We start from the raw sequence: 24,843 nt of genomic DNA, 5'->3' as shown, positions 1-24,843 counted from the left end.
TATTTTACATCTTAGGTCTCTGGTGGCCATTTATTGATTCGGTCATGTGAGAGCTCTCGCTCTTGTAGAATATCATGTTCAGAAATGCTTTGCATTGGAAATAGGCTTTTCAGAAGAAAAATATTTTGTGGACAGAAAAGACAGCTTTGGGTAAAATTGACTCAGTTTAGCCAAGAGCAAGAACTTAAGTGTGTGTTTGGAAAAGTGGGTGGGGCCCTCTCTCCTTTGTACTTTTTATCTGAAGATTAACACCAGGAATGCTCCTTTCTTTAAACTTTCCAGGTGTAGACTAACAAGCGCAGAAGGGCCTATAAAAAACAACCACTTCTGGTTCCAACCAACTCTCCGGCCAGATAATCCTGCCACCGTCCCCGTCCCTACCCCAAACGCACCTCGCCCGGCTTTCCAGAGGCCCCGAGAGCTCTGAACCAGACGCCCCAGGCCGGTCAGGTAGGCGGAGGCTCAGGGTCAACGAAGCCTGGCCGGGTCCGGGGCCGGGAGGGGGGCGGGGGGGGGGGACTGGACCCGGCCGCACCGGAGCTCTCGAGGGTGGCGGGGACCTCGAGAGGTCTGGAGGCGCGCGGTCCCGCCCCGGGCGCAGTCAGCGCGGGGGAGGTCGGCGAGGCTCGTGGAAACAGGTGGAGCGCGGTCCTGGGCCGGTCGGCGCTCAGCCCCGGAGCGCGGGGCGACGGGCACCGGGACGTGGGCGCACGGGGGAGGGCGCGGCCGGGCGCGGACCCCGCCACCCCTGCCGAGCGGAGCGCGGCGGCCGTCCCCAGGTACCGCCGGACGCGCCTTTAAAGTTTCTGGAGGTCGCCGCCCCTCGGCCGCCGCCGGGTCTTAGTCTCCCGCGGCGATTTCCCGGGGGGTGGGGGGGTCGGTCCTGGAGGAGCCGCCGCCCTGGTGGGGGGGGCCCGGCGGCCCAGCTAGCCTCTTTCCAAGTTTCCCCGAACTCCCCGCCCTGGCTCCACCCCTTGGCGGCGGGGAGGCGCGGAGGCTGAGGCCCCTCGACTCCGGGTTCCCGCTCGGCGCAGGCCGGGGTCGGGCGCAGCCAGGGTCCCCGGTGCCGACGCCCCCTGCCCCCGCCGGGGTGCCCAGGGCGCCGGGGCTCGGGAGTGCGCCTCGCGGTGCCTCAGCACCCCGGTTTCCCGGCGCGCGCCCGCTGGATTCCGGCGCCTTGCCGGCGGCGGCGGCGATCCCGGGCGCGGGTGGCCCTGGGGAGGCCGTGGTGAGTGCCAGGGGCGGCGCCGGGCCGAGCTCACGAGGAGAGGGGGGGTGTTTTGGGGTCTGGAGGCCGAGGCTGAGGGAGGTGGGGAGGCCGCCCGGGCGCGCGGGGTGGGCGGAAGGGACGGAGGCGGATCCGGGGAGCTGTCACCTTGAAAGTGACCGCTGGGCTACCGTGGACTGGCGCGGCCAGCGGCACGCACGTGGCCCGGAAGCGGCCCGCCCGGCCGGGGACCCTCCGGGCCTGCGCGCCGGCCGCCTCGGCCCTCTCCCCGGCCGGTGGCGGGAGCTCGGTCTCCGCTTCAGTGATCGGGGCTGGAACCCGGGGGGAGGCTGGGCTGCGGTGCCTCTGCTTCCTGCGGCTCGCGGGCACTCTTCTCCAGAAAAATCCACTCCTCGGGTCACCTTACTGACTTCACGATCGTCATCAGTGCATTCGGGTGTTCGCTTTAGAGAAGGCTTTTGCCCTTTTAAGACTGTTCTGCTAGGTTATTATTATTATTATTATTATTATTATTATTATTATTATTATTATTATTTTGACTTGTAAATAAAAGTGGGGAGGTTGTTTTTTTCCCCATTTAGGGTTGCCCAGTTGTAGATAATCTAGCCAGTACTATTTTTAAGTTATCCGTGTTCTAAGAAAGGAAATCCAATGTGTTTTGAATAAAACAAGAGTCCTAAGCAAAACAGAAGGGAAGCAAGCTTTCATGTTTTGCCAGGTGATTGGAATTCGCCCATCCTAGGAAATCTCTGCGCTGGCCGGGTGGCAGGTGAGAGGCCGGGTGGGGATGGGAGGATGGGGAGTGTAGAGTGGCTTCCTGGGAGAGAGAATTGAGGAGGGAGGGGAAATTAAACATTAATTGCTCCCTGGATCCTGGGGCCTCTTTGAGGAGTCTGAATACACAGATAACAGTGCACGGTCAACTTTATAGGAGTTGCATAACCCAAACTGCAGTTCGGTAGAGAGCTGTTTTCCAAGGATACAGTAAATGCTGCACCATTTGAAAATATTTGGATAGTTCTTTGCAGTACAGAAAGTGCTTCTTTAAAAAGTTTTTATTGCTTAAGGCAAGTTACACACCATCTCTCCTCCAGGAACTATTTGCTCATTGAAAAACAAAACAAGAAAACAAAAAAGAATTACTGGGAGTTGACTTTAGTTTAAAATAAGTTATATTAATAATTGGCACCAACTTTTCCTACTTCTTTCTGGCTAACACCTTCCTTTCCCTCTTGTGCTGTGTATTTAGCCCAAGGCCTTGTCTATTCCAAACACCTGGTCTACCACTGAAGCTCAGCTCCACCACTTTACCACCTCCACATTCTTTTAAACTAAACTTCCTGGGGCTGGGCATATGGCCGGGTGGCAAGAGTGCTCGCCTTGTATACATGAAGCCCTGGGTTCGATTCCCGAGCACCGCATACATAGAAAATGGCTAGAAGTGGTGCTGTGGCTCAAGTGGCATGTTGCTAGCCTTGAGCAAAAGGAAGTCAGGGACAGTGCTCAGGCCCTGTGTTTAAGGCCCAGGACTGGCAAAAATAAATAAATAATAAGTTAAACTAAGCTTTCTATTTGTATTACTAATGTAAATGGCTTAGACATTTGGTTTTATGTTCTGTGGTTAGAAAATGGAAAAATAAGAAGCCATAGTCCTAAACAATGTCATTTGAACTACTATATATCCAACTTATTACATGATATTGATCTCACCAAAGCAGCACTATGTAGAAGGCCCCAGTGGTGGTAACTTGTATTGGCATTAAAACTTACCAAGCATGCCAGTCGCTGGTGGCTCATACCTGTAATCCTAGCTACTTAGGGCACTAAGATCTGAGGATCAGGGTTTGAAGCTAGCCAAGGCAGGAAGTCTGTGAGACTCTTATCTCCAATTAGTCACCAGAAAACTGAAAGTGGCACTGTGGCTCAAAGTGGTAGAGCTCTAGCCTTAAGCAAAAGAGCTCAGGGACAGTGCCAAGGCCCTGCGTTCAAGCTCTAGGACAGACAAAACAACAACAACAACAACAAAATCTTCCCAAGCCAGGTGCTGATGGCTCACACTCGTAATTCTAGCTACCCAGGAGGCTGAGATGTGAGAATCATAGTTCAAAGCCTGAATAGGCAAGGAAGTCCATGGGACTTTTATCTCCTGTCTCCAATTAATGAGCAAAAGGTCTTAAGGGGAACTCTGCCTCAAGTGATAGAGCACTAACTACCCTTGAGCAAAAAAAGCTCGGGGACAGTGCCTAGACCCTGAGTTTAGGATTTAGGATTGGCACAAAACCCAAAACAAGAACTGGGTTTATGTGGAGATAATAGTGTTGTCAGAGCTCTATAACCTTTAATTAAAAGTAATTCAAGAACTTTTCGGTGTGTTTTGTAGGATTAATAAAATTCTGGACAAACGTCTCCAAATTTCTTTGAAATGACATTTAAACATTAAAGAAGCATGCCACTTAAATAGCTTTTTTTTTTTTGCCAGTCCTGGGACTTGAACTCGGGGCCTGAGCACTGTCCCTGGCTTCTTTTTTGCTCACTACCAATTTTTGCACTTTACTACTTGAGCCACAGCACCACTTCCAGCTTTTTCTGTGTATTTGGTGCTGAGTAATAGAACCCAGTGGCACTCTGCCATTAGGCCAAATTCCCAGCCCCTAAAAAACTTTCTTCTATTAAGCATATTTGTTATGATTTCAAAAGTAATGTATGCTTGATACTAAACATTTGATGTATTCAGAAAAATTAGACTAAATTCTACCATTGAAAGATAGCTAATATCTTTTCTTCTTTTTGTACTGGTTCTGAGGTTGTCTTTGAGCTCTTTTGCTTAAGGTTATTGCTTTACTACATGAGTCACATCTCCACTTTCTTTTTTTCTTTTTTGTTGATTAGTTGGACATAAGAGTCTCATAGACTTTCCTTCCTGATATGTCTTTGAATCATCATCTTCAGATCTCAGCCTCCTGAGTAGTTACAATTTCAGGCACGAACCACCAGCATCTGGCAACATTTTCTTTCTTTCTTTTTTTTTTTTTTTTGCCAGTCCTGGGGCTTGGACTCAGGGCCTGAGCACTGTCCCTGGCTTCTTCTTGCTCAAGGCTAGCACTCTGCCACTTGAGCCACAGCGCCACTTCTGGCCGTTTTCTGTATATGTGGTGCTGGGGAATCGAACCTAGGGCCCCGTGTATAGGAGGCAAGTACTCTTGCCACTAGGCCATATCCCCAGCCCCCTGGCAACATTTTCATTATACATGCTAACATGTATTACATTTAGTTATATATATATATATATAAAGTAACATACAGTAATATATTTAATATACGTTTGTGTATAGCACTTTTATTTTACAATAATGTAGTGCCAGATATTTTTTTCTTCTGCTTCACATATAAAAGGTTTTCAGTGGGAATAAATTTTCAAAAATCTGATCTGAAATCATTTGGGACACGAGGACAGACAGATAAGTATCTATCTCATCAACTGCCTACAGCCATCTGCCTGTGTCAGTAATTTTGTATGGTACACAAATGATATAAATATACAAATGATCTTTGACCAAAAAAGGTTTCCTTACCCCTCAGAACATGATATTCTATAGATCTGTCAATTTAATATTATCGAGCCACTTAAAAACTTAGTGTGCAGGGTGTATTTCCTTAGGAACATAGTAAATGGCTCAAAGGTTTCTTGATACATAGTGACAATTTGCTTTCTTAAAAAGTTTAGCTAGGAAGTGGGGCTGTGGCTCAAGTGGTAGTGCTAGCCTTGAGCTCAGGGACAGCACCCAGGCCGAGTTCAAGCCCACGACTGACAAAAAACAAAACCCCAAAAGTATGCCTCCAAGTACTCTGAGAGTATGTGTGTTTTATGTTATATTCTTCTTAACATGGATGGTTAAATTTAAAAGAAAATATTTCTGCTAGTTTTAGAGTGGAAGAACAATGCTATTTCAATATTTAAACTTCGATTTCTCTGATTACAAGTGACATTGAACACCAAAAATAGAAGTTTAATGATTTTTGTTTGCATTATTATTGTTATTTTAACTAAGAGTGTCAGATTTTTCTTTGGGACTAATCATGTGTTTAGTATTCATAAAAACTATTTATAGCTGGGTGCTGGTGGTTTTTATACCTGTAACTCTAGCATTTAAGAGGCTGAGATGATTGAGCTCCAGGTTTGATATCAGTCCAGACAGAAAAAGAAGTTGATCTCTTCTTGCTGAAAAGCTGATGAGATGTAAGCCTGTGTATACTGTTACCTGGCAGCCTAATAGGGGTGGATTGAACCCAGTCATACACTGAGAAGAGAGAACCTATCTCAACAATGAGCAAAAATCAAAGCTAGGGGCATGACTCAGTGGGAAGAACTACCTGCTTAGAAAGAGTAAGGCCCTGAGTTCAAATCCCAGTATCATTAAAAATAAAACAACTAGCTAGGTTCTAGGGGCTCACACTTGTAATTCTAGCTACTCGGGAGGTTGAGATCTGAGGATAATGCTTCTAAGCCAGTCCAGGCAGGAAACTCGGTGAGACTCTTATCTGCAATAAACTACTCAAAAAAGCCAGAAGAGGCAGTGTGGCTCAAGTGGTAGAGCACTTGCTTGAGCAAAAAGGAGCTCAGGGACAATGCCAAGCACAGAGTTCAAGCCCCAGGACCAGCAAAAACAAATCCCTTTGTTGATTTTTAGTAGACTTTTTTCATTCATATTCATATTGCAGATATTTTACTCATATTCTCTTGCCTTATAAAATATTAATAGTAGTGTTGACTTACAGATATCTTATACTTCCATGCTTTAGGATGTATTGAATTTTTCTCCATGCTTAAAATTGTTTTTTATTATCAAAGTGAAATACAGAGGGGTTACAGCTTCATCCATAATACAGTGAGTTTATTTCTTATCCATCAAAATGTATTATTAAAAAAACCAACCACTTCAGAGTCATGGTTTAAGAATTATATGTAACTGTAGTAGAAGACCTTTAAAAAGAGGGGCTGGGAATATGGCCTAGTGGCAAGAGTGCTTGCCTTGTATACGTGAAGGCCTGGGTTCGATTCCCCAGCACCACATTTATAGAAAATGATCAGAAGTGGCGCTGTGGCTCAAGTGGCAGAGTGCTAGCCTTGAGCAAAAAAGAAACCAGGGACAGTGCTCAGGCCCTGAGTCCAAGGCCCAGGACTGGCAAAAAAAAAAAAAAAAAAAAAAAAAGACCTTAAAAAGAATTACTTCCCAAATTCTGAATTAGATGATGATGATGATCATGACTGTGATTGTGCTGGTCCTGAAGCTTGCACTCAAAGCCTCACTGCTGCCTTGAGGTGTTTTTTTGTTTGTTTGTTTTGTTTTGTTTTTTTGCTCAAAGCTGTTGCCCTATGGCATGAGCCTCCATTCTACTTCTGGGGTTTTTGGGTTTTCTGGTGGTTAATGGGAGATAGGAGTCTCACAGATTTTCCTGCAAAGGCTGGCTTTGAACTGTGATCCTCAGATCTCAGATTCCTGAGTAGCTAGGACTGGAGGTGTGAGGCACTGGCTGAATCAGACACTTCAAATCCATTGCAATCTGTGTTGAGGAATTGCTATGTGTGGTATATATTACTAGGAACAACATTCTTTGAAATCAAAGCAGAAAGTTTTAGAGAGAGGCTCACATGAATGTTGAGTGAGAGTCTTCTGGTGTTATTTTGGGCCAGAAGAATCTTGAAACCATGAGTTTGGTATTTTTTTTTTCTGGAAACCCTGAATGGATTGTAAAAAGTGAATGGGTTATATACAGACTGTGATAAACTCTTGAACTGTCTTGCTAATCTTGACACACCTAACCTCCACCAACTGTAAAGCTGAGCATTTGATAAAGGTCTCGTTGAAATCCTCCGCATTTCCCTGCCTTGCTGTTACCCTCCATCAGATGATCCTACTTAATTATTTTGCACATGATTGGAGAGCCCACATAAAACTCTGCTTCCTGATGCTCCAGGATAGGATATACCTTTCAACTTGTTGGGTGTACTATTGAAGATGGCCTTGATAGCCCTTTCTACTTTTGAATTTGTTTTATTTCTTCTGAACCAATTGAGGAGCCTACAGTTCAAATTCAGATACTATCTTTGCAGAAAATTTTAGCTGACATGATCAGCATATCCATTGTGGTTGCAAAAAGCCAGAGTGACTACAAATCAAATATCTGTCAGAGTGTAATTCTTTGGAAGGAGATGAAGTCCTCATCCTTAGGCCATTGTCATTTTTCAAAGCTATAGTTAATGTGCCATCAGTTTTGGTTAGAAGGTTATAATCTACAGAATTCTGTAGCTTTCAGGAACCCTAGTTCCATTCCATGTGGACCAATAAGAGAGGGTCTTTTAAGATGTGGTCTCTGAGCTGGGTGCTGGTGGATCATGCCTGCAGGAAAGTCCTTGAGACTCTTACCTTCAATTAACCACTTAAGAACTGGAAGTGGAGCTGATGCTCAAAGTGATAGTGCACTAGCCTTGAGCAAAAAAGGTCAGCCCTGAGTTTAAAAAAAAAAAGAAAGAAAGAAACAACATTTAGCCTCTAAGTGATTTGATTCATGACAAAATGTAACAAAAAAGTGACATTCCAGAAGCATTCTTGCTAATTAGAGAGTATTCTTGATTATGTCCCTTATTGAATTTAAAAAAATTAGGGCTGGGGATATGGCCTAGTGGCAAGAGTGCCTGCCTCATATACATGAGGCCCTAGGTTCGATTCCCCAGCACCACATATACAGAAAACGGCCAGAAGCGGCACTGTGGCTCAAGTGGCGGAGTGCTAGCCTTGAGCAGGAAGAAGCCAGGGACAGTGCTCAGGCCCTGAGTCCAAGGCCCAGGACTGGCCAAAAAAAAAAAAAATGCTATTCCAATTTCTTATTGCATTTTTGGTAAGTTTTTTTTATTTTTTGGATGTCCAGGTAAGTATATATGAAGTTTAAGGTGTTTTTTTTTCTTCCTAAGTTTAGGATTTGTCCAATGCTGTTCACAGACTAAACTGTGGAGACAAAAGGCTTTTCTGATTTCTCAAACCTGAGCTGTTTTTCTCCACTATGGAAGCTTAAGTATATCTTGGATTTCTTTCCTCACTTAAAGGAATATGTCTTTTTAAGTGTGTCTGCCATAGAGTCCCTTTATTTCACTCCATCGCAGAAGCAAGCCGTAGTCTGAGCTGTGAGGAAGAGGTTGTATGCAGGGTATGTTTGGGGGGACTTAAGGTTCCAGCCTCTCTCTGGAGTCAAATGGGTCAAGGAGGAGGTGACCACTTAGTTGGTAGATGCTTGCACAGTGGCGATTCTGGCCTCCAGAGGAAGTAAGTACTAGTGATGGAGGAAGAGTGAGCCTACCCTGCATGAAAAGAGGGACGAGGGGGCATGGTGAGACCTCAGCCAACCTGAAATATGTTTTCAAAAAGACTGCTTTGACTAGAGGTTTCCACACTTGTCCTAGGATGGTTTGGAATAAGTAGGAATTGAATTCTGCTTCTGACTTCTTTTTCTAAAAATTATTTCTGAGCCTAGTTCTAGAAAAGATTGCCCTGATGATAATTTTTAAAATGAACTTCAGTGCTTTTGAAATCAGCAGTAACTGCCCTTTCATGTGGGCAGTTTTCCATGGTGATACTAATATATGACTTGCCTTCTTGGCCCAAGATGAAGAAAAAATACTTTTCCATTTGTGGGATGACAGATTTTGGGATAGAACATTATGATGTAGATGAGTACAAGTAAACTGTAAGGTTTGCTCAACAAATGGAATGAATGGATGGATGCTCCATTTACTGACTGTCAAATGCTTCACAAATGCATAGTTTCATGTTTTCTTTTGCGCCTGGGCTTGCTCCTTCTGCTCCCAATTGGGCCTCATTCTCTTGGCTTTCTTGCTCATACTTGTCAATTCTACCACTTGAGCCATACCTCCAGGCTGGAATTTTGCTGATTAACCGAAGGGTTGATGATCTTCCAGGTCTTAAGGTGTCTCAGTAGTTGGCAGTATAATTGTGAGCATGAGCTATTGGTGCCTGGCGCATAAATTGTTGATTTACAGAGTAACTTAATTTGTTCATTAAAGCTAGCAACTTTTCCTGGGACTATTTGTTCAAGTTTTATATTGAAGAGTACTAAATATAGGTTGCATTTCAGTCTTGCCAAAACTCCCATATAGCTAAACTGAGAATGTTCATATATCCACATGAGTAAAAGGAAGAAAAACATGTTTTACCTCCATTGTAACTTAGAAACTTTATTCCATTTTGAAGTTTATAAAGATATGAAGTCACTGGAAGTTTCTCCCAATGTTCTTGCTGCTTGAATAGATAAACAATGGAGTGCATGGTCCTTAAGTTTTTTTCAAGTGGCTAGGAAAGGTCAAGGAGGTTACAATGGAAATTACTTCCTGATAGCAAAATTGTGTCTGAAGTTATACCAAGTTCATGCGGAGTGGAAGGACAGGCTGGGTGAGTCTCCCACAGTGCCAGCATGGCCAAAAGGAAGGACAGACTAAGAATGAGGAAGTTTTCTAGGTAAGAAGTCCTACCAAGGATTTCTAAACTATTATATTGTGTATTGTAAGTAAATTATATTGTAAGCTTGATCCAACAGAAAAGAAAATTAGTGTCTAAGTTTGCAGGCCAGCCAATTATAATTACCTTGATGGTCTGCAATTAAGTAAACCATTTCCAGGAGTTTTGTATCTCACATGGACATTTAGAAAGGAATGCTTCTGGGATATGTCCGTACTTATCAGAGAAAAATAGGAAGAAGGTGTGAGTACATGCTTTTTTAAAATAAAAGAATGAAACGATTGTTTTATTATCAAAATAGTCTTCAAGATTAAGTATTACTAGACATGAAGAACGTTTTATAATGAAAAAAATTAGCTTGTTAGGAAGATATAACAGTCATTACATTAAAAAAAATCAAGTAACTTTTGCAGGGTGCTGGTGAATACTAGCTATTCAGGAAGTTGAAGGCTGAGATCATGATTCAAATCCAGCCCAGACTGGTAAATCCTCAAGCCCCTTATGTTCAATCAACTAGCAAAAAGCCAGAACTGTGGCTCAAGTGGCAGAGCATCAGTTGAGAGAAAAAGCCAAAGACACAAGTCCCTGAGTTCAAGCCCTAGTAATAGCACACATATACTGACATCCCTGCCCGAACAAACATAAAACATGCTACTTGTAGGTATCAATAACAACTTTGAAATCTGTTAAAAAAAAATTGAACAGATTTAAGGTGGGCTTTGTTGGCTCAAGCATGTAATTTGAGCTACTCGGGAGGTTGAGATCTGAAGATCCAGGTCTGAAGCCAGTCCATGCACAGGACCTGTCCATGCATTGATCATAGTTCAAAGGTAGCCTGAGCAGAAAAGTCTGTTGAGACTTTCCTCCAGTTATGCACCAAAAAAGCTGGAGGTAGAGCTGTGGCTCAAGTGGTAGAACACGAGCTTTAAGCACCCAGGTTCTGAGTTTAAGCCCCAGGACAGGCAGGAAGGGGAAAAAGTGGGGTTAAGAGGAAATTTCTTTTAAATTCTTGAATTAAAAAAAAATTCACAAGGGATTGTTGAATCTTACCCATTCCTCTCTCAGTAAGTGGGTAGATCAGGTAGATAGAAGATTAGTACTGGGGCTGGGAATATGACCTAGTGGTAGAGTACTTGCCTCGCATACATAAAGCCCTGGGTTTGATTCCTCAGCACCACATGAACAGAAAAAGTCACAAGTGGCGCTGTGGCTCAAGTGGCAGAGTGCTAGCCTTGAGCAAAAAGAAACCAGGGACAGTGCTCAGGCCCTGAGTCCCAGGCCCAGGACTGGCAAAAACCAGAAGATTAGTAATGTGTATATCTTAATGGCACTGTTGGGTATCTTAATTGATGTGTAGAGAATATTTTATTTGACAAGCACAGAATACATGTGGTATTTCAGTAGTATATGTTGTTGGCTTGTCCTCTCTACCCACCCCCCCACCCCCCCTCCACTTTTTATTGCTGGTCCTGCAGTTTAATCTGGGCCTGAGCACTGCCCCTGAGCTTTTTGTGTTCAGGTTAGCACTCTTACTTGAGCCACAGCTCCTCTGGCTTTTTTGGTGCTTTGGAGATAAGAGTCTGTACAAACTTTTCTGCCCAGGCTTACTTTGACCTGTGATCCTTGGATTTCAACCTCCTGAGTAGCTAGGAGCACAGGCATGAGCCACCCGAACATCCAGTGTTATTCATTTTACATTTTTTTTTAGTATTGGGGTTTTGCAACCCAAAGCCTTATGCTTGATAGGTAAGTGCTCTATAACTTGAGCCATACCTCTTTGTTCTAGCTAATTTTCAGATAAGGTCTCCTATGTTTTCCCTAATCTTGGACTGTCATTCTGTCCATGCCTCAAAAGTAGCTGGAATTGCATGTGTGAGCCACCATGCCTAGCTTATTTGTTGAGCTAGGGTCTTATTAATTTTTTTTGCCTGAGCTATCCCTGAACTATGATTATTTTATATTTGCCTTTCAGGTAGGTGGGTTTACAGGTGTGTGACACCATGCCTCTTTATATTTTTTTGTACATTAGAAACTTAGTAATATTTAGGGGCTGGGAATATGGCCTAGTGGCAAGAGTGCTGTTCGATTCCCCAGCACCACATATATAGACAATGGCCAGAAGTGGCGCTGTGCCTCAAGTGGCAGAGTGCTAGCCTTAAGCAAAAAGAAGCCAGGGACAGTGCTCAGGCCCTGAGTTCAAGCCCCAGGACTACCCCCCCATAACCCCCCCACCCAAAAAAAAATTAAAAAAAGAAAAGAAACTTAGTAATATTTAGCCCAGGTGTTATGTACACGTACATAAATCCTGAAGGAAAAGTCAACATTTCTGCAACTTACGTCAGATAAGCAGTTCATGTGAGGTTTAGCAGGGTACTTTTATGTACTTTTTTTTTTTTCAGCCAGTCCTGGGGCTTGGACTCAGGGCCTGAGCACTGTCCCTGGCTTCTTTTTTGCTCAAGGCTAGCACTCTGCCACTTGAGCCACAGTGCCACTTCTGGCCATTTTCTGTATATGTGGTGCTGGGGAATCGAACCCAGGGCCTCATGTATGCGAGGCAAGCACTCTTGCCACTAGGCCATATCCCCAGCCCTTAAGTACTTTTTTTGATAATGACTAAGGATATAAAATTGAAACTCTTAAAAAGAGCTGTAAGACAAGGAAGGTTACCTTTCTAGAGGAGATGGCTAGGAGGCAGAAATGAAGGGCTTAGAGAGAGAAAGAGATGACAAAGAAATCCTGAACATATGGAAACTCTGACCATTTATCATTGCTTTGGAAGAAATTGCTTAAATCTCACAATATTGTGTGGTCAAAAGTACTATATTTAGGTCACTGATTGGAATTATCCAATTGTTGCTAAGGCCAAATTTCTAAACAGAGACTCTTGTTTTGATTTTAGATCTGGTTTTGAACCCAGAATGGCTAGCCTTTGAGAGGAAACCTAGAGGTGTTGGGGAGAGGGAGGTCCCTGGAATCCAGCCTGTGTCATACTCTTGAGGGCACAAGCCAAAAGGTTGGGACAATGGGACCAATTTCCTAGTCTAGAAGGCGTTTTGACTTTATGGAATAGTCTAGTGAGGACATAGGAGTCCAATAAGGATGTAGAGGGGGTCCATAAGGATGTGGGAGGTGGTGTACACAACGGAAGCACACTTAGCTGTTAACCACTCATCCAACCCTCAGACTTCAACTGGTGAGGATTGTGAAGTCTCACTTGATGTAGTAAGTATTGGAGAAAGGAGAAATGGGCTAAGCAAAGACTTGCTAGGACCTATTTATCAAGAAAGAGTTACTCCTTTTTATGAGATCCTCATGTAAAATAAGCATATTTATTTATTTGATGGAAGGGCACAGATGTATCAGAATTTGGCCTTAGTTCTCAGAGGAGTTTAGTATGTTTGTTGCTAGCTGTATGTTGGAAATTCTAAGTCTCTAATATCTCTTTTAATTCTAATATGAAATACAAGTTTAGTCAATGAAAAGGGCATGGAGACCAGAAAAATTCTACATTTCTCTTTTTATGAAAAAAAAAAAAAGAAAACCACTTGATGTTGTGGATTTCACTGTTTTTGTTAGAAATGCTGGTTATAGCTTCCTAAACGGTAACACTTATAAGTTAAACCTTTTAGATACACAATGAAGAGAGAAGTATTTTCTACTTACATAGCATGCCTTTCTTCATATAAAAGGAGTAGGCCTCTTTTCCCACCCTTCAGTGAGGGGTGTTGCTTTTCTTCTCTCTTCTGTTTTTCTTTTTTAATTTTCAAGTTGAATTTGGAATACTAGTAATAAAAGTATAGAAGTCTTTCAGCACTTAGCTAGACTTTTTGTTCACTTTGTTATAAGACTTTGAAGACATAATTAACAATAGGTTGGAAAAAACATTATGGGCTAGACAGAAATTGGATTCATGGCTGGGATTTTTCCTTATTATCTGTGTGACCTGAGGTAAATTACTTTATTACCTCTGTACCCCAGTACTTTAGGGAAAGTACCTGTCTCTTGAGTTTAGGCTGCCTCTGTGCCAGCCATATAAAAGATGATCAATACTTGCTAATAACCTTCTTTTGTTTCCTGTCTTAAATCTCTTGTGATTTACAGACGAGTGTCTCGTATAATCTTCATAACCTTAGCTTTGGTGGAAATGTTGCTTGGATCTGCTAGTCTGTTGAGAATTAAGTTCTGGACATAGAAGCTGGATAGCTTTCTCTTCCTTTAAAAATAATGGGTTTGTACAAAATATTTAACTTTATTCTTGGGACCCAGCTTTTGTTGCTTTTTTTCTTTTGGAATTTTGAACAAAAGGAGCTTCTAATATTTTGTTATATTTGAATTGTAGCTTTTAAAACCAAAGAGGATCCTCCCATCTTTGTTATAAACTGTAAATTATGTTGACAGTTTGCTATCAGCCCATTGTAAAAGCACTTAAAAGTTGAGTCATCGATGTGAACTATTAATACACTGTCAGTTTGGAAGTGCTCAGGGCCCTTGTTTGAAGTTTAGTCTTCAACTTTGTCCAAAACATTCATGTTTAAGAATGTCAGCTGTAAAATGTTACTACTTATACATTTATATACTAAAACAACTCAGAGTTTTCATCTTTCAGGCAAAGTGAAATATTCATTCCATATGTTTTTTTGATTATACTCAGGAAATACAGAATAGTTTCATTTAGTTAGCACATGAGCCCTGTTATTTGGGCAGAAAAGGTCATGAGAGATCTGTTTTAATATAGGGAGTTAGGGACCAGAATTAGTTGCCTACATGTGTTATGGTAAGTTTAGAACTAGGATAAGTTCCTAGGACTTGGATCCATACATTCCCAATATGACACTGTTATTTGATTGATTTTTTTTTTTTTTTTTGGCCAGTCCTGGGCCTTGGACTCAGGGCCCTGGCTTCTGTCCCTGGCTCTGTCCCTGGCTTCTTGCCGCTCAAGGCTAGCACTCTGCCACTTGAGCCACAGCACCGCTTCTGGCCGTTTTCTGTATATGTGGTGCTGGGGAATCGAACCTAGGGCCTCCTGTATCCGAGGCAGGCACTCTTGCCACTAGGCCATATCCCCAGCCCTATTTGATTGATTTTTAACGCCAGTAAAAGTAATACGTTGTGGATAGGTGCAGGTGGCTCACACTTGTATCCTAATTTCTTGGGAGGCTGAGAGTTGAGGAGCGTAGTTTGAAGCCAGCTTGGGCGGGAAAGCTCATGAAACTCTAATCTCCAATTAACCGCCAGAAAATGTGGAGTTGTGGCTCGAAGTGGTAGAGCACTGGCCTTGAGCAAAAGAGCTCAGAAACAGCACCCAGGCCCTGAGGTCAAGCTGACACCTCCCCCCACCCCCCCACCCCTGAAAAGGTCAAATGTTACTGCTAGGGTCTGATAGATATTGCAGCTGAAGTAAGACCAATATGTACTAATTTGGATATATATCAAATGACATAGCTTATTTAGGATCATAGTTTATTTTCTAACAACAGAAAAGAAACGTTACATGTGGTAAGCCATTCACATCAGTAGCACAAGTTGGAATTGACAGTTATAGATCATTATAATACTCTCCAGTTTTGTTTTGCCTCTCCCCTCCTTCCTCCTTTTTTTCATTTTGTTTACTTTTCTGAAATACAATCTTTGCCATGTGGTCTAGGCCAGCCTGGAACTTGAGATCCTCCTGCCTCAGCCTCCTGAGTGCTGGGATAACTGGTGTGTATCAGTACCCTTAGATATTTTTAAAAATAGTTTTTCATACTGCTATTTCAAAGAGAGAAATTCCATAAGAATACTCATCTGAATCACTTCATTGTCACCTGTTTTACACATTACTAGTCTAGAAACTTGAGTGTTGAATAAAGACTATTTATGTGAACCATTTTTAAATAAGATTCTTGAATCTTCAGCTTCACAGAAGCTCACAGTGAGATAAGTAGGGTTAGCCCCCAATGGAAATTTAGCACATGGGGCTTACTGTCACTAGAAAGTGGGGAGAAGACTCCCTCATAAACCTACATTTATACCTCCACCTGTCATGACTTCTACTTCTAAAGGCCATTGGGATTCCATTAGCCAAGTGTCTTCTGAGGCTTGGTATCATATAGACTTTAAAAGTAGACTCTTATTCAGGTTGGCTGTTTTTCTAGCTACTGCTGTGAGTTAGATGAGTGCATACATTGCCTTTCTGTGTAAGAACTTTTATTGGCCAGTGGAAAGCCTAACATTGGTAATCATTTTCAAATAAAAAGTACAGGAAGTTGATGTTTAGTAAAGGTTGGGAGGTTCAAGGTAAGTGCCAACTTGCATAACTACACAAACATAATGACATTTTTCAATTGTTCTTGGCAGGATTCAGATGGAAAATCGTTTTCCTTTTAGCCAGGTAGTCTTTGAAGGACGTGGCAGCTTCTGAAGGTTCTGAACAAGGAGCTGTCCATGACCATTGAACTCTTGGAGGAAATGACTATTTTAGCTCGAAACTTTGCCCTACCCTACCAACCTTTATTTGGTTTTGGTATGAGCTGTATATAATTTGCAAAAAAAAAAAAAGCATGCAAAATCTTTTACCTCATCATTTCCTTAAGTCTCACTGAACAATCTTTGATAGCACTTGATAGGCGTTGAGTGTACATGGCTTGGTTTTAGTTGTTTCCTTTGAAAAACACATTTCTCTCTGTGTTGACTCAAGGTTGTCTTGAAACTTTAACTCTCAACACATGTTTAGTGAACTTGTTCCATGGGACAGAAAGAGCATTGGTTTTGGATGCAATTGTGAAAATGGTCTACAATATGGTTTAGAAACTAAAAGAATAATAAGTTACTACATTTGATTCACCTCTATTCTAGAAGCACTTAGAATGGTGCTGTTTATTTGGTTGCCCATTAAATTGTTGAAGGAATGTTAACTTAGGTTCTCAGAATGTGTGGGCTTGGGACTGTAGGCTACTGCTGGGATACTAGCCTGCTTTTGAGGCAATTGCTCCATCTCTGACTGTTGTACCTTATCAGGTTATGATTAGCGAACTACATTTGTAGAAAGGGCTAAGTTGAGAATATTCTGTGTTAGTAAAGCATAACATTTAGAAATCAAGTTGGTAAATAGACAAATGGTTGGTAGAAGTAACAATTAATATTCAAGGGTTTCATATTGGTAGGAAGGATTATCAGCAAAGCAGATTTCAGCACTAGAACCTGAAAAACCTTTATGTTCCAACATGAAAAAATGGATATGTTCTGGAATACATACTGCTGTGTTAGCCACATGAGTTTTGAAAAAATTGTGATTAAATAAAATATGAGTCCAGGTATGGTGGTATGTGCCTATAATACCAGCACTGGGGAGGCTGAGGCAGGAGGATTCTGGGTTCAAGCCCACTCCTGGGCTAATAGCAAGACTCAACCTTACAAAAAGTATCCTGAAGTGAGATGCACCTAGCTTTTCAATGATAAGTTTTGACAAATATACTTTTGTGTACATACCAACAAATCAAATTTTAAAATGTGTTTCTCATCCTAGAAAGTTCTCCTAACTAGTTGTGGAATTTTGGTCTCAGTAGTGAAATGAGAATCATCAATACACTTGTCATATAAGTGTATTGTTAACAGTATCATACCAACTAACAATTGTATTTCAGAAAGCTTCCAACAAACTCATTTACCTCAAAGACAACCCTATGAGGTGATTTTCTATTGTGAGATCAATTTTTTTTTGTGAGATCAATTTTTGTAGATCATGAAAATGAGGTTAAGATTACATTTGGCTTCCCAGCACAACCCATTTAACCATGTTGGTTTTGGAGCTCCATGAGAAATTAATGTATGCCTTCCTATCCAGGTGGCTTTGGGGTTTGTGTCTTTGTTCTTGGAGCTACCACATGTTAAGTGATTCTGTTATTGTGAGAAAAAAAGGTGAAAAGACTTTTGTTTTTCGTTACACAGATGAGCTGGGCACAGTGAGGCATTACTGTCACCCCACCTATGTGGGAAGTAGAAAAAGGAGGATGGCTTGAGCTTAGGAATTCCAAGGTCAGCCCGGGCAGCACAGGAAGAGTCCATCTCAACAAAATCTGTTTTACACACTTGAACTGGGTTCAGTGTCCATTGTTAGTCACTCTTGGGCAAGGCACTATTGTGGAAATAGGAGATTTAACATCTCAGAGAGGGAAGGGAGGGCTAGAGAAGGTGACTGTCATGTGATCTGTCAGAGTAGGAATGCTTTTTGGACTTGGAAGAGCTGTGTACTGATGTTATCGTCTTTGTTCTTGGAACAGATACCTGCTTACTTCCAGATCCTGACCGCACACAGAGCTGACTTAGGCAGATAAATGTCAGAGAGAGGGGGGCCACTTATCAGTGCTGTGCTTTGTGTTTTCACAGTTCTTCTCCCACCAGTCCTGCTGACATTGGAAAGCTTCAGCCAGTTATATCAGCTTTACTCTTTACATAACTTGTCGGCTGTATAAAGATCCTCACATCCCCTTTTTATTTTGTGTTGGTCCTGAGGCCTGAACTTGGGCCCTTGGCACTGTCTGTGAGCTGCTTTTGCCCAAGGCTAGTGTTGTACTACTTGAGCCATAGCGCTATATCTGGCGTTTTGGTGGGTAATTGGAGATAAAAGTCTCACAGACTTTCCTGCCTGGGCTGGCTTTGAACCACCATCCTTAGATCTCAGCTTTCTGCGTAGCTAGGATTACAAGTATGAGCCACTGGTCCCTGGCCTGAAGAGCCCTTTCAAAGTAGATTATATAAGTGTGTGTGTGTGTGTGTGTGTGTGTGTGTGTATGTGTGTATGTGTATGTATGTATGTATGTATATTCATCCATGCATGCACGCCAATACTGAGGCTTAAGCCTCACACTTTTCCTTAGCTTTTTCACTCAAGGCTAGCACCCTTCTATTTCAACCACAGCTCCACTTCCAGCTTTTGGCTGGTTAATTGGAGATAAGTTTCCCAGATTTTTCAACTGAGGCTGGCTTTGAACAATGATCCTCAAATGTTAGCTTCCTGGCTAGCTAGAATACAGGTATAAGCCATCTGGCCCATTTTTATTTTCTAAGTGAAAATAATTTTTCCAGAACATACATCTTTGTTATGAAATAATACATATTGGTTTTATTTTTTATTGTTATTATAAAGTTGATATACATAAGAGTTATAATTATATAATGTATTGGTTTTAGATGGGCAACTTCCTAAGTGATCTAAAGATCTAATGATGGCTTCTGGGCCTGAACCAAATTCTCTTGCACATGTTATCTCCCAGTAATCCTGATGGCGAGTTGCTCCAAGAATGTGTTTTAATGCTGGTTCTTAAACATACTACTATATCTCTCAGTGTCCAGAATCCCCTCCCCTCAATAGTGTTGGGGAGACCTCATTTCTTCCAGACCCATCCACTCTAACAATTCCAGAATCAGGTTTAACATTAGAACTCAGAAATTCACATTTGTTTACTTTCTCGCCTATTCACAAGTCTCCATTTTCTCTTTAGCTGAGAAACATACAATATAGCAACCATAACACAACTTAGTTTCTTTGGTTTAAAAGTTACTCTTAAGTAAATAATTCTCCAGCATTTTGACGTGTGTGTGCATGTACACACGTGTGCTCACTGGTTCTGGGTCTTGAACTCAGGGTCTGGGTGCTGTCCCTGAGCTTCTTTTGCTCAAGGCTAGTGCTCTACTACTCAGCGCCACTTGGGACTTTCTCTGAGTAGTTTGTTGGATGTCAGTGTCATGGCCTTTCCTATCCTGGCTGACTTCAAACCACCATCCTCAGAGCTCACCCTCCTACATAGCTAGGATTATAGGCACGAGCCACCAACACCTACCTGGCAGTTCTAAGTTTATTGTATGGATTTTTTTCTGTTGTAGCTAATTGAAGTTCTGAATATAATAAAAAATAATAACACAAGTATCATTTCCCCTTTCTGTAGTACTAGGAACTGAACTCAGAGCATTTGAATTTGTGCTCTGTCCCTTGTGACATACTCCCTCCCCCCCCCAGCCCTTTTTCAGTCTCCCCTATCTCGAGATAGGCTCTCACATTAACTTTGCCATCTCTGAAGCTGTCTCTATTTACTGAGTAGCTGAGATACACCATCATGGTGTGCACCACCATGCCTAATGAGAATTATCTTATTCTCGAAATTCTCTAATATTAAGAAAATAGTTCTAAGGAGATAAAGTTTAGATTGTTAACCAAAATTCTTGCCATTTATCTAATAGCAGATGATCTTAATGATAATCCACCTAGATAAGGTAGCAGGTATTGCCATTTTGCCTCTAATAGCTAAACCAGGAAGGTAGAATCCAAAAGGAGTGATATTATCTTATTTAACTTCACACTTGAAATGATTTGGAGGAAGTCATGAGTGGATTATTCATTTGAAAAATGGAAGGCTTAGAGGTTGGATGTGGTGGTATTTGTAATTAGCCACTTGGGAGGTGATAATAGGAGGACAGAGGTCCAAGGCCAGTTCAGGGAAAAGTGTGAGGCTCTCTGTAAAACTAAATGGCAAAAGGGCTTGGTTGGTGTGTCTCAAATTGTAGGATGCTTGTGTAGCAAATATAAGGTCTTGAGTTCAAACCCTAGTACCTCGAGTAAAAATTGAAGGCTTAAATACTTACAAAACTTATTTGATATAAACCAATTGTACAACTCATAGTGGGGGCGGGGAGGGAAATGGGGAGGAGGGAAGGTGGGAGAAAAATGAGGGAGGAGGTAACAAGTTGGATAAGAAATGTACTCACTGGGGGCTGGGAATATGGCCTAGTGGCAAGAGTGCCTGACTCGTATACATGAAGCCCTGGGTTCGATTCCCCAGCACCACATATATAGAAAATGGCCAGAAGTGGCGCTGTGGCTCAAGTGGTAGAGTGCTAGCCTTGAGCGGGAAGAAGCCAGGGACAGTGCTCAGGCCCTGTCCAAGGCCCAGGACTGGCAAAAAAAAAAAAAAAAAAAAGAAATGTTCTCACTGCCTTACGTATGAAACTGTAACCCCCATGTACATCACTTTGACAATAAATAAAATTAATAAAAAAAATTGAAGGCTTAGGTAGTTGTTAACCATGGGTAGGACATTATACTCTTCTCTTTAAGTGAAAACCCCCATTGGGCTTTAGACTCTGAGCTGACTGTCATGCTATCAGGGCCCACAGATCCCAGTAGCTCAGAGGCTGGGTCTTGGTTGGTTTGGATTTTGGCGACAACTAAGTTGAAGAATACTGAGAATATTATTGAATTGAATTGAATTATTGAATTGAGTTATTGAAAAGACTAAATTTTAGAAGAGGAAAGATGCAATATGAAATTCACAAGCTTTGCTTCCCCATATTTTGGGATATACTGCCTATGGAATTTCAGTTGTTAAAATATTTAGGCCTAGTATGAGGTACTTCTGAATTTATTAAGTTTTTTTTTTTTTGGCCAGTCCTGGGCCTTGGACTCAGGGCCTGAGCACTGTCCCTGGCTTCTTCCTGCTCAAGGCTAGCACTCCGCCACTTGAGCCACAGCGCCGCTTCTGGCTGTTTTCTGTATATGTGGTGCTGGGGAATCGAACCTAGGGCCTCGTGTATCCGAGGCAGGCACTCTTGCCACTAGGCTATATCCCCAGCCCCTTATTAAGTTTTTGTTTTATGTTTTATTTTGGTGCTATTCCTGAGGCTTGAACTCGGTGCCTGGCCACTGTCCCTGAGTTTTTGTGCTCAAGGATGGCATACTAGCACTAGAGTTATTTCTCCACTTCTGGCTTTTTGGTAGTTAATTGGAGAAGAGATTCTCATGAACTCCCTGTTTCAGGCTGTCTTTGAACTGTGATCCTCAGATCTCAGCCTTCTGAGTAGCTGGGATTACAGGCATGAGCCACTAGAGCCTGGCTTTATTAGCTGTTTTGAGACAGTTTCATTATGAAGTTTAGGCTGTCCTTGAACTCTTAATCCTCCTGCTTCATCCTCTCAAGGGTTGGGATTACAGTTGCAAATGAAACACCCAGCCTTAGTTTGAAGTTCTGATACTCATACTCATTTTAGAAATGGATGGAAAGGCCAACTCAGTATTTACCTTGTAGTTCTCAAAATTGATGTTATAACTGTCTTTTATGAAGGTGTAACTGTAGGGGCTGGGAATATGGCCTAGTGGTAAAGTGCTCGCCTCGTATACATGAAGCCCTGGGTTCGATTCCCCAGCACCACATATATAGAAAATGGCCAGAAGTGGTGCTGTGGTTCAAGAGGTAGAGTACTAGCCTTGAGCAAAAAGAAGCCAGGGACAGTGCTTAAGGTCCTGAGTCCAAGCCCCAGGACTGGAAACAAAAACAAAAACAAAACAAATGAAGGTGTAACTGTAGGCTGGATGTAGTTTAGCATCAGATGTTTTTGTTTCTGGATGGCCTGTTTTAATTAGAAATGATACAGTATATGGTTATGTTTCTAAATAACAAACTAGCTTATGGCATCATCCTGATACACTCTTTCTTTTTTGACAGGTATGAGATTTTTTTTTTTTTGGTTTCTCTTTGAACATGTTTTCCAATTTATTTTGTTGCTATTTTAGAGGTGACTTACCTTTAGATACATCTGGAAATAAGTACATTTCCTTTTGTATAGTGTCATCTGTTCTCTCATTTTTTCCCTCTGAACATTCCCAAGATTTTTCTCTAAGAGTGCTAAACAAACCTGAAATCTCTGTTAGTAACAGATGTGACATTGCAACAACAACAACAAAAAAAACAACCCTCGAATTGTTTTAAATTTTCTGGCATGTTGGTCACAATCCCTTTTGTGTGAGCAGCAAAATCTTTCAGCTTCAGTTTGTTGACTTGATGAAGTCCCGGACACTGATCTGTAAATATAGAATTTTAGACACCAGGCCCAGACTCCAGTAGTTCTCATGTCCGGTCTGGCCACTTACCTCTACATGCCAAATAAGGAGACATGGTGGAGGGAAGAGAAAGAAGTTTCTTAAATGGAAGAGACACCCATAGGATTTCTAGATTTCTCCCTCCTTTATTTATTTGGCCAGTCCTGGGCCTTGGGCTCAGGGCCTGAGCACTGTCCCTGGCTTCTTCCCGCTCAAGGCTAGCACTCTGCCACTTGAGCCACAGCGCCACTTCTGGCCGTTTTCCATATATGTGGTGCTGGTGTAGGAGGCAAGCACTCTTGCCCCTAGGCCATATTCCCAGCCCCATTCTCCCTCCTTTATATATTTAAATAGCCAGTGGGCGAAGGAGGGGGGGAGTGAGGTGTGCATAGTAATAGCCCCAGTCTTGGGCAGTTCCAAAGATGGCATCAGAGGTGCTGTTAGGTGTTCTTCAGCCTGTGTCTGAGCTTCGGTCTTGGGGCCTTGTTAGCATGAGTCATTTATGCCTGGCAGATGATATGTCCTCTCCAGCCTGGCTTCCTAGATGACTGTAGTGACTGCGGGGGACCATGGCTCAGAGAAGAAGACACAGATAAGAAATGGGATTCTTTCTTCTGTTTTTAGTTAATTTGAGGAACCAACTAAGGAGTCCATGTTTGTTAGCAAAAGCTGTTAGGCTTCTGTTACCAAGGCCAGCTGAGGACTGGGTAGACATGGCTGACCCTTAATGCAGCTCTCTTTCCTTTGAAACCCTTAGGAGATTCTAACTGTGTTGTCTGAGGAGTATGATTATTCTTCTCAGACTTGTTCCTGCAGGGTTTCCTCTCTACAAAGTTTGTCTCAGGATTACCTAGGGTCCTTAGGAATCAGAGAGGGACCACTGCCTAAAAAATAATCACAGTTTACAAAGATGGCCAGAAAGACACAGATCCACTATTGCTTTCCTGCTACTAGGAGATGGTCACATAAGGAAAAGAACAGGAGGAGGAGGGTATGGCTTCCAAACAAAAAGGACACACCAGGAGCCTGAGTGTTTTCTTCCTGGTGCCTGTATGGGAATCAAACATTGTAGCTGTCCATGTGAAGCACTTTAGAAATGATAACCTGTAAATATGGAGGTTATTTTTTTGTGTGAGGCTGGAATTACTGGGATACATTTATTTCTTGGTTATTTTGAGATAGTCTTTTGTATTTAATATTAATCCCAGTCAGTCTAAGGAATGGAAACAGTAACCAGTCTTGTTTCCTATAATACTGGCACAATGTGAGCCTTGTTTGAAAACTGGCAGACAATAGGGCATTTAATCAAAGCCTGCCCATACATCTTAAATGGAAGTTTATGGGAGGATCATTTAACATTCTCATAACTCTTGGGCATAGGACAACTTTTTCTGTTGAAGTCATGATTTCAAGTTATGAAGTTTAAACAGTAGTCAAAAGACCAAGAACAACTTTTCTTGTAGCCTTTGAGTAATGAATAAGTGTGGAGGTCTGAACTCATGTTAATTTTAGGAATGGATTTCTTTTTGAATTTCAAGAATTCTGCTGCAGCATCTGAGAGTTTAGTGGTTAAATGAAGACAGTTGTAACCGGGCGCCAGTGCTTCATACCTGGAAGCCTAGCTACTTGGGAGGTTGAGGTCTAAGGATCCAGGTTGAAAGCCAGCCTGGGCAGGAAAGTCCATGAGGCTCTTATCTCCAATAAACTACTTAGAAAAAGCCGGAAGTGGTGCTCTGGCCCAAGTAGTAGAGCCTTGAACACAAAGAAGCTCAGAGACAGTGTGCAGGCCCTAAATGTAAGCCACAGGACCAATGAAAACAAGACAGTGTGACCCAATTTGGAGATGGCAGGAGGATCTCCCTGCCCTTGAAGATGTATCTTGTCACCTTTACCACAGAGGTTAACCTGTTGCTAGTGACTGCTCTCACTAGCTTTCCACTATAGCAAAATATCCAGGCACCTAGCTTAGGAAAAGTTTATTTTGGCTCTGGTTCTGGAGCTTCCAGCTCAAGACTAGATGGCCCCATTTCGTTGGGCCTCTGGCAAGGGTAGTGCATCATTGCAGCATCATGGGACAGAGAAAACATCTTAGAGCCTGGAAGCAAAGGGAAAAAATGGGATAAGCACCCCCCCCCCCAAATGACATAAAGACTTCTCTCTAGGCACCACCTCTTAAAGATCTACAGCTCCTCTCAGTATGGACTCTGGGGACCACCTTTATCACATGAACCTTTGGGAAA

General features: G+C 42.3%; 1 protein-coding gene across 6 annotated transcripts in view; it reads left to right on the top strand.

The window, feature by feature from the left end:
- The first annotated feature begins 762 nt into the window (after positions 1-762).
- Positions 763-24,843, top strand: part of Mtus1 (microtubule associated scaffold protein 1) — a 157,649-nt gene continuing 133,568 nt past the window's right edge. For 3 of the 6 annotated variants that reach the window (XM_048330564.1, XM_048330563.1, XM_048330558.1), the window contains exons 1-2: positions 1,134-1,228; positions 1,947-1,997. The gene's annotated coding sequence lies outside the window, so the exon portion shown is untranslated. Of the gene's footprint in view, positions 780-1,133; positions 1,229-1,946; positions 1,998-9,133; positions 9,235-24,843 lie in introns of those variants that run through there. The other 3 variants (XM_048330560.1, XM_048330559.1, XM_048330562.1) reach the window with 3 other exon arrangements.

This window comes from Perognathus longimembris, chromosome 21, assembly GCF_023159225.1.
Source record: "Perognathus longimembris pacificus isolate PPM17 chromosome 21, ASM2315922v1, whole genome shotgun sequence".
Lineage (NCBI taxonomy): Eukaryota > Metazoa > Chordata > Mammalia > Rodentia > Heteromyidae > Perognathus > Perognathus longimembris.
Note: the sequence above shows the minus strand (reverse complement) of the source record. Positions and strands in the feature narration are given on the sequence as shown.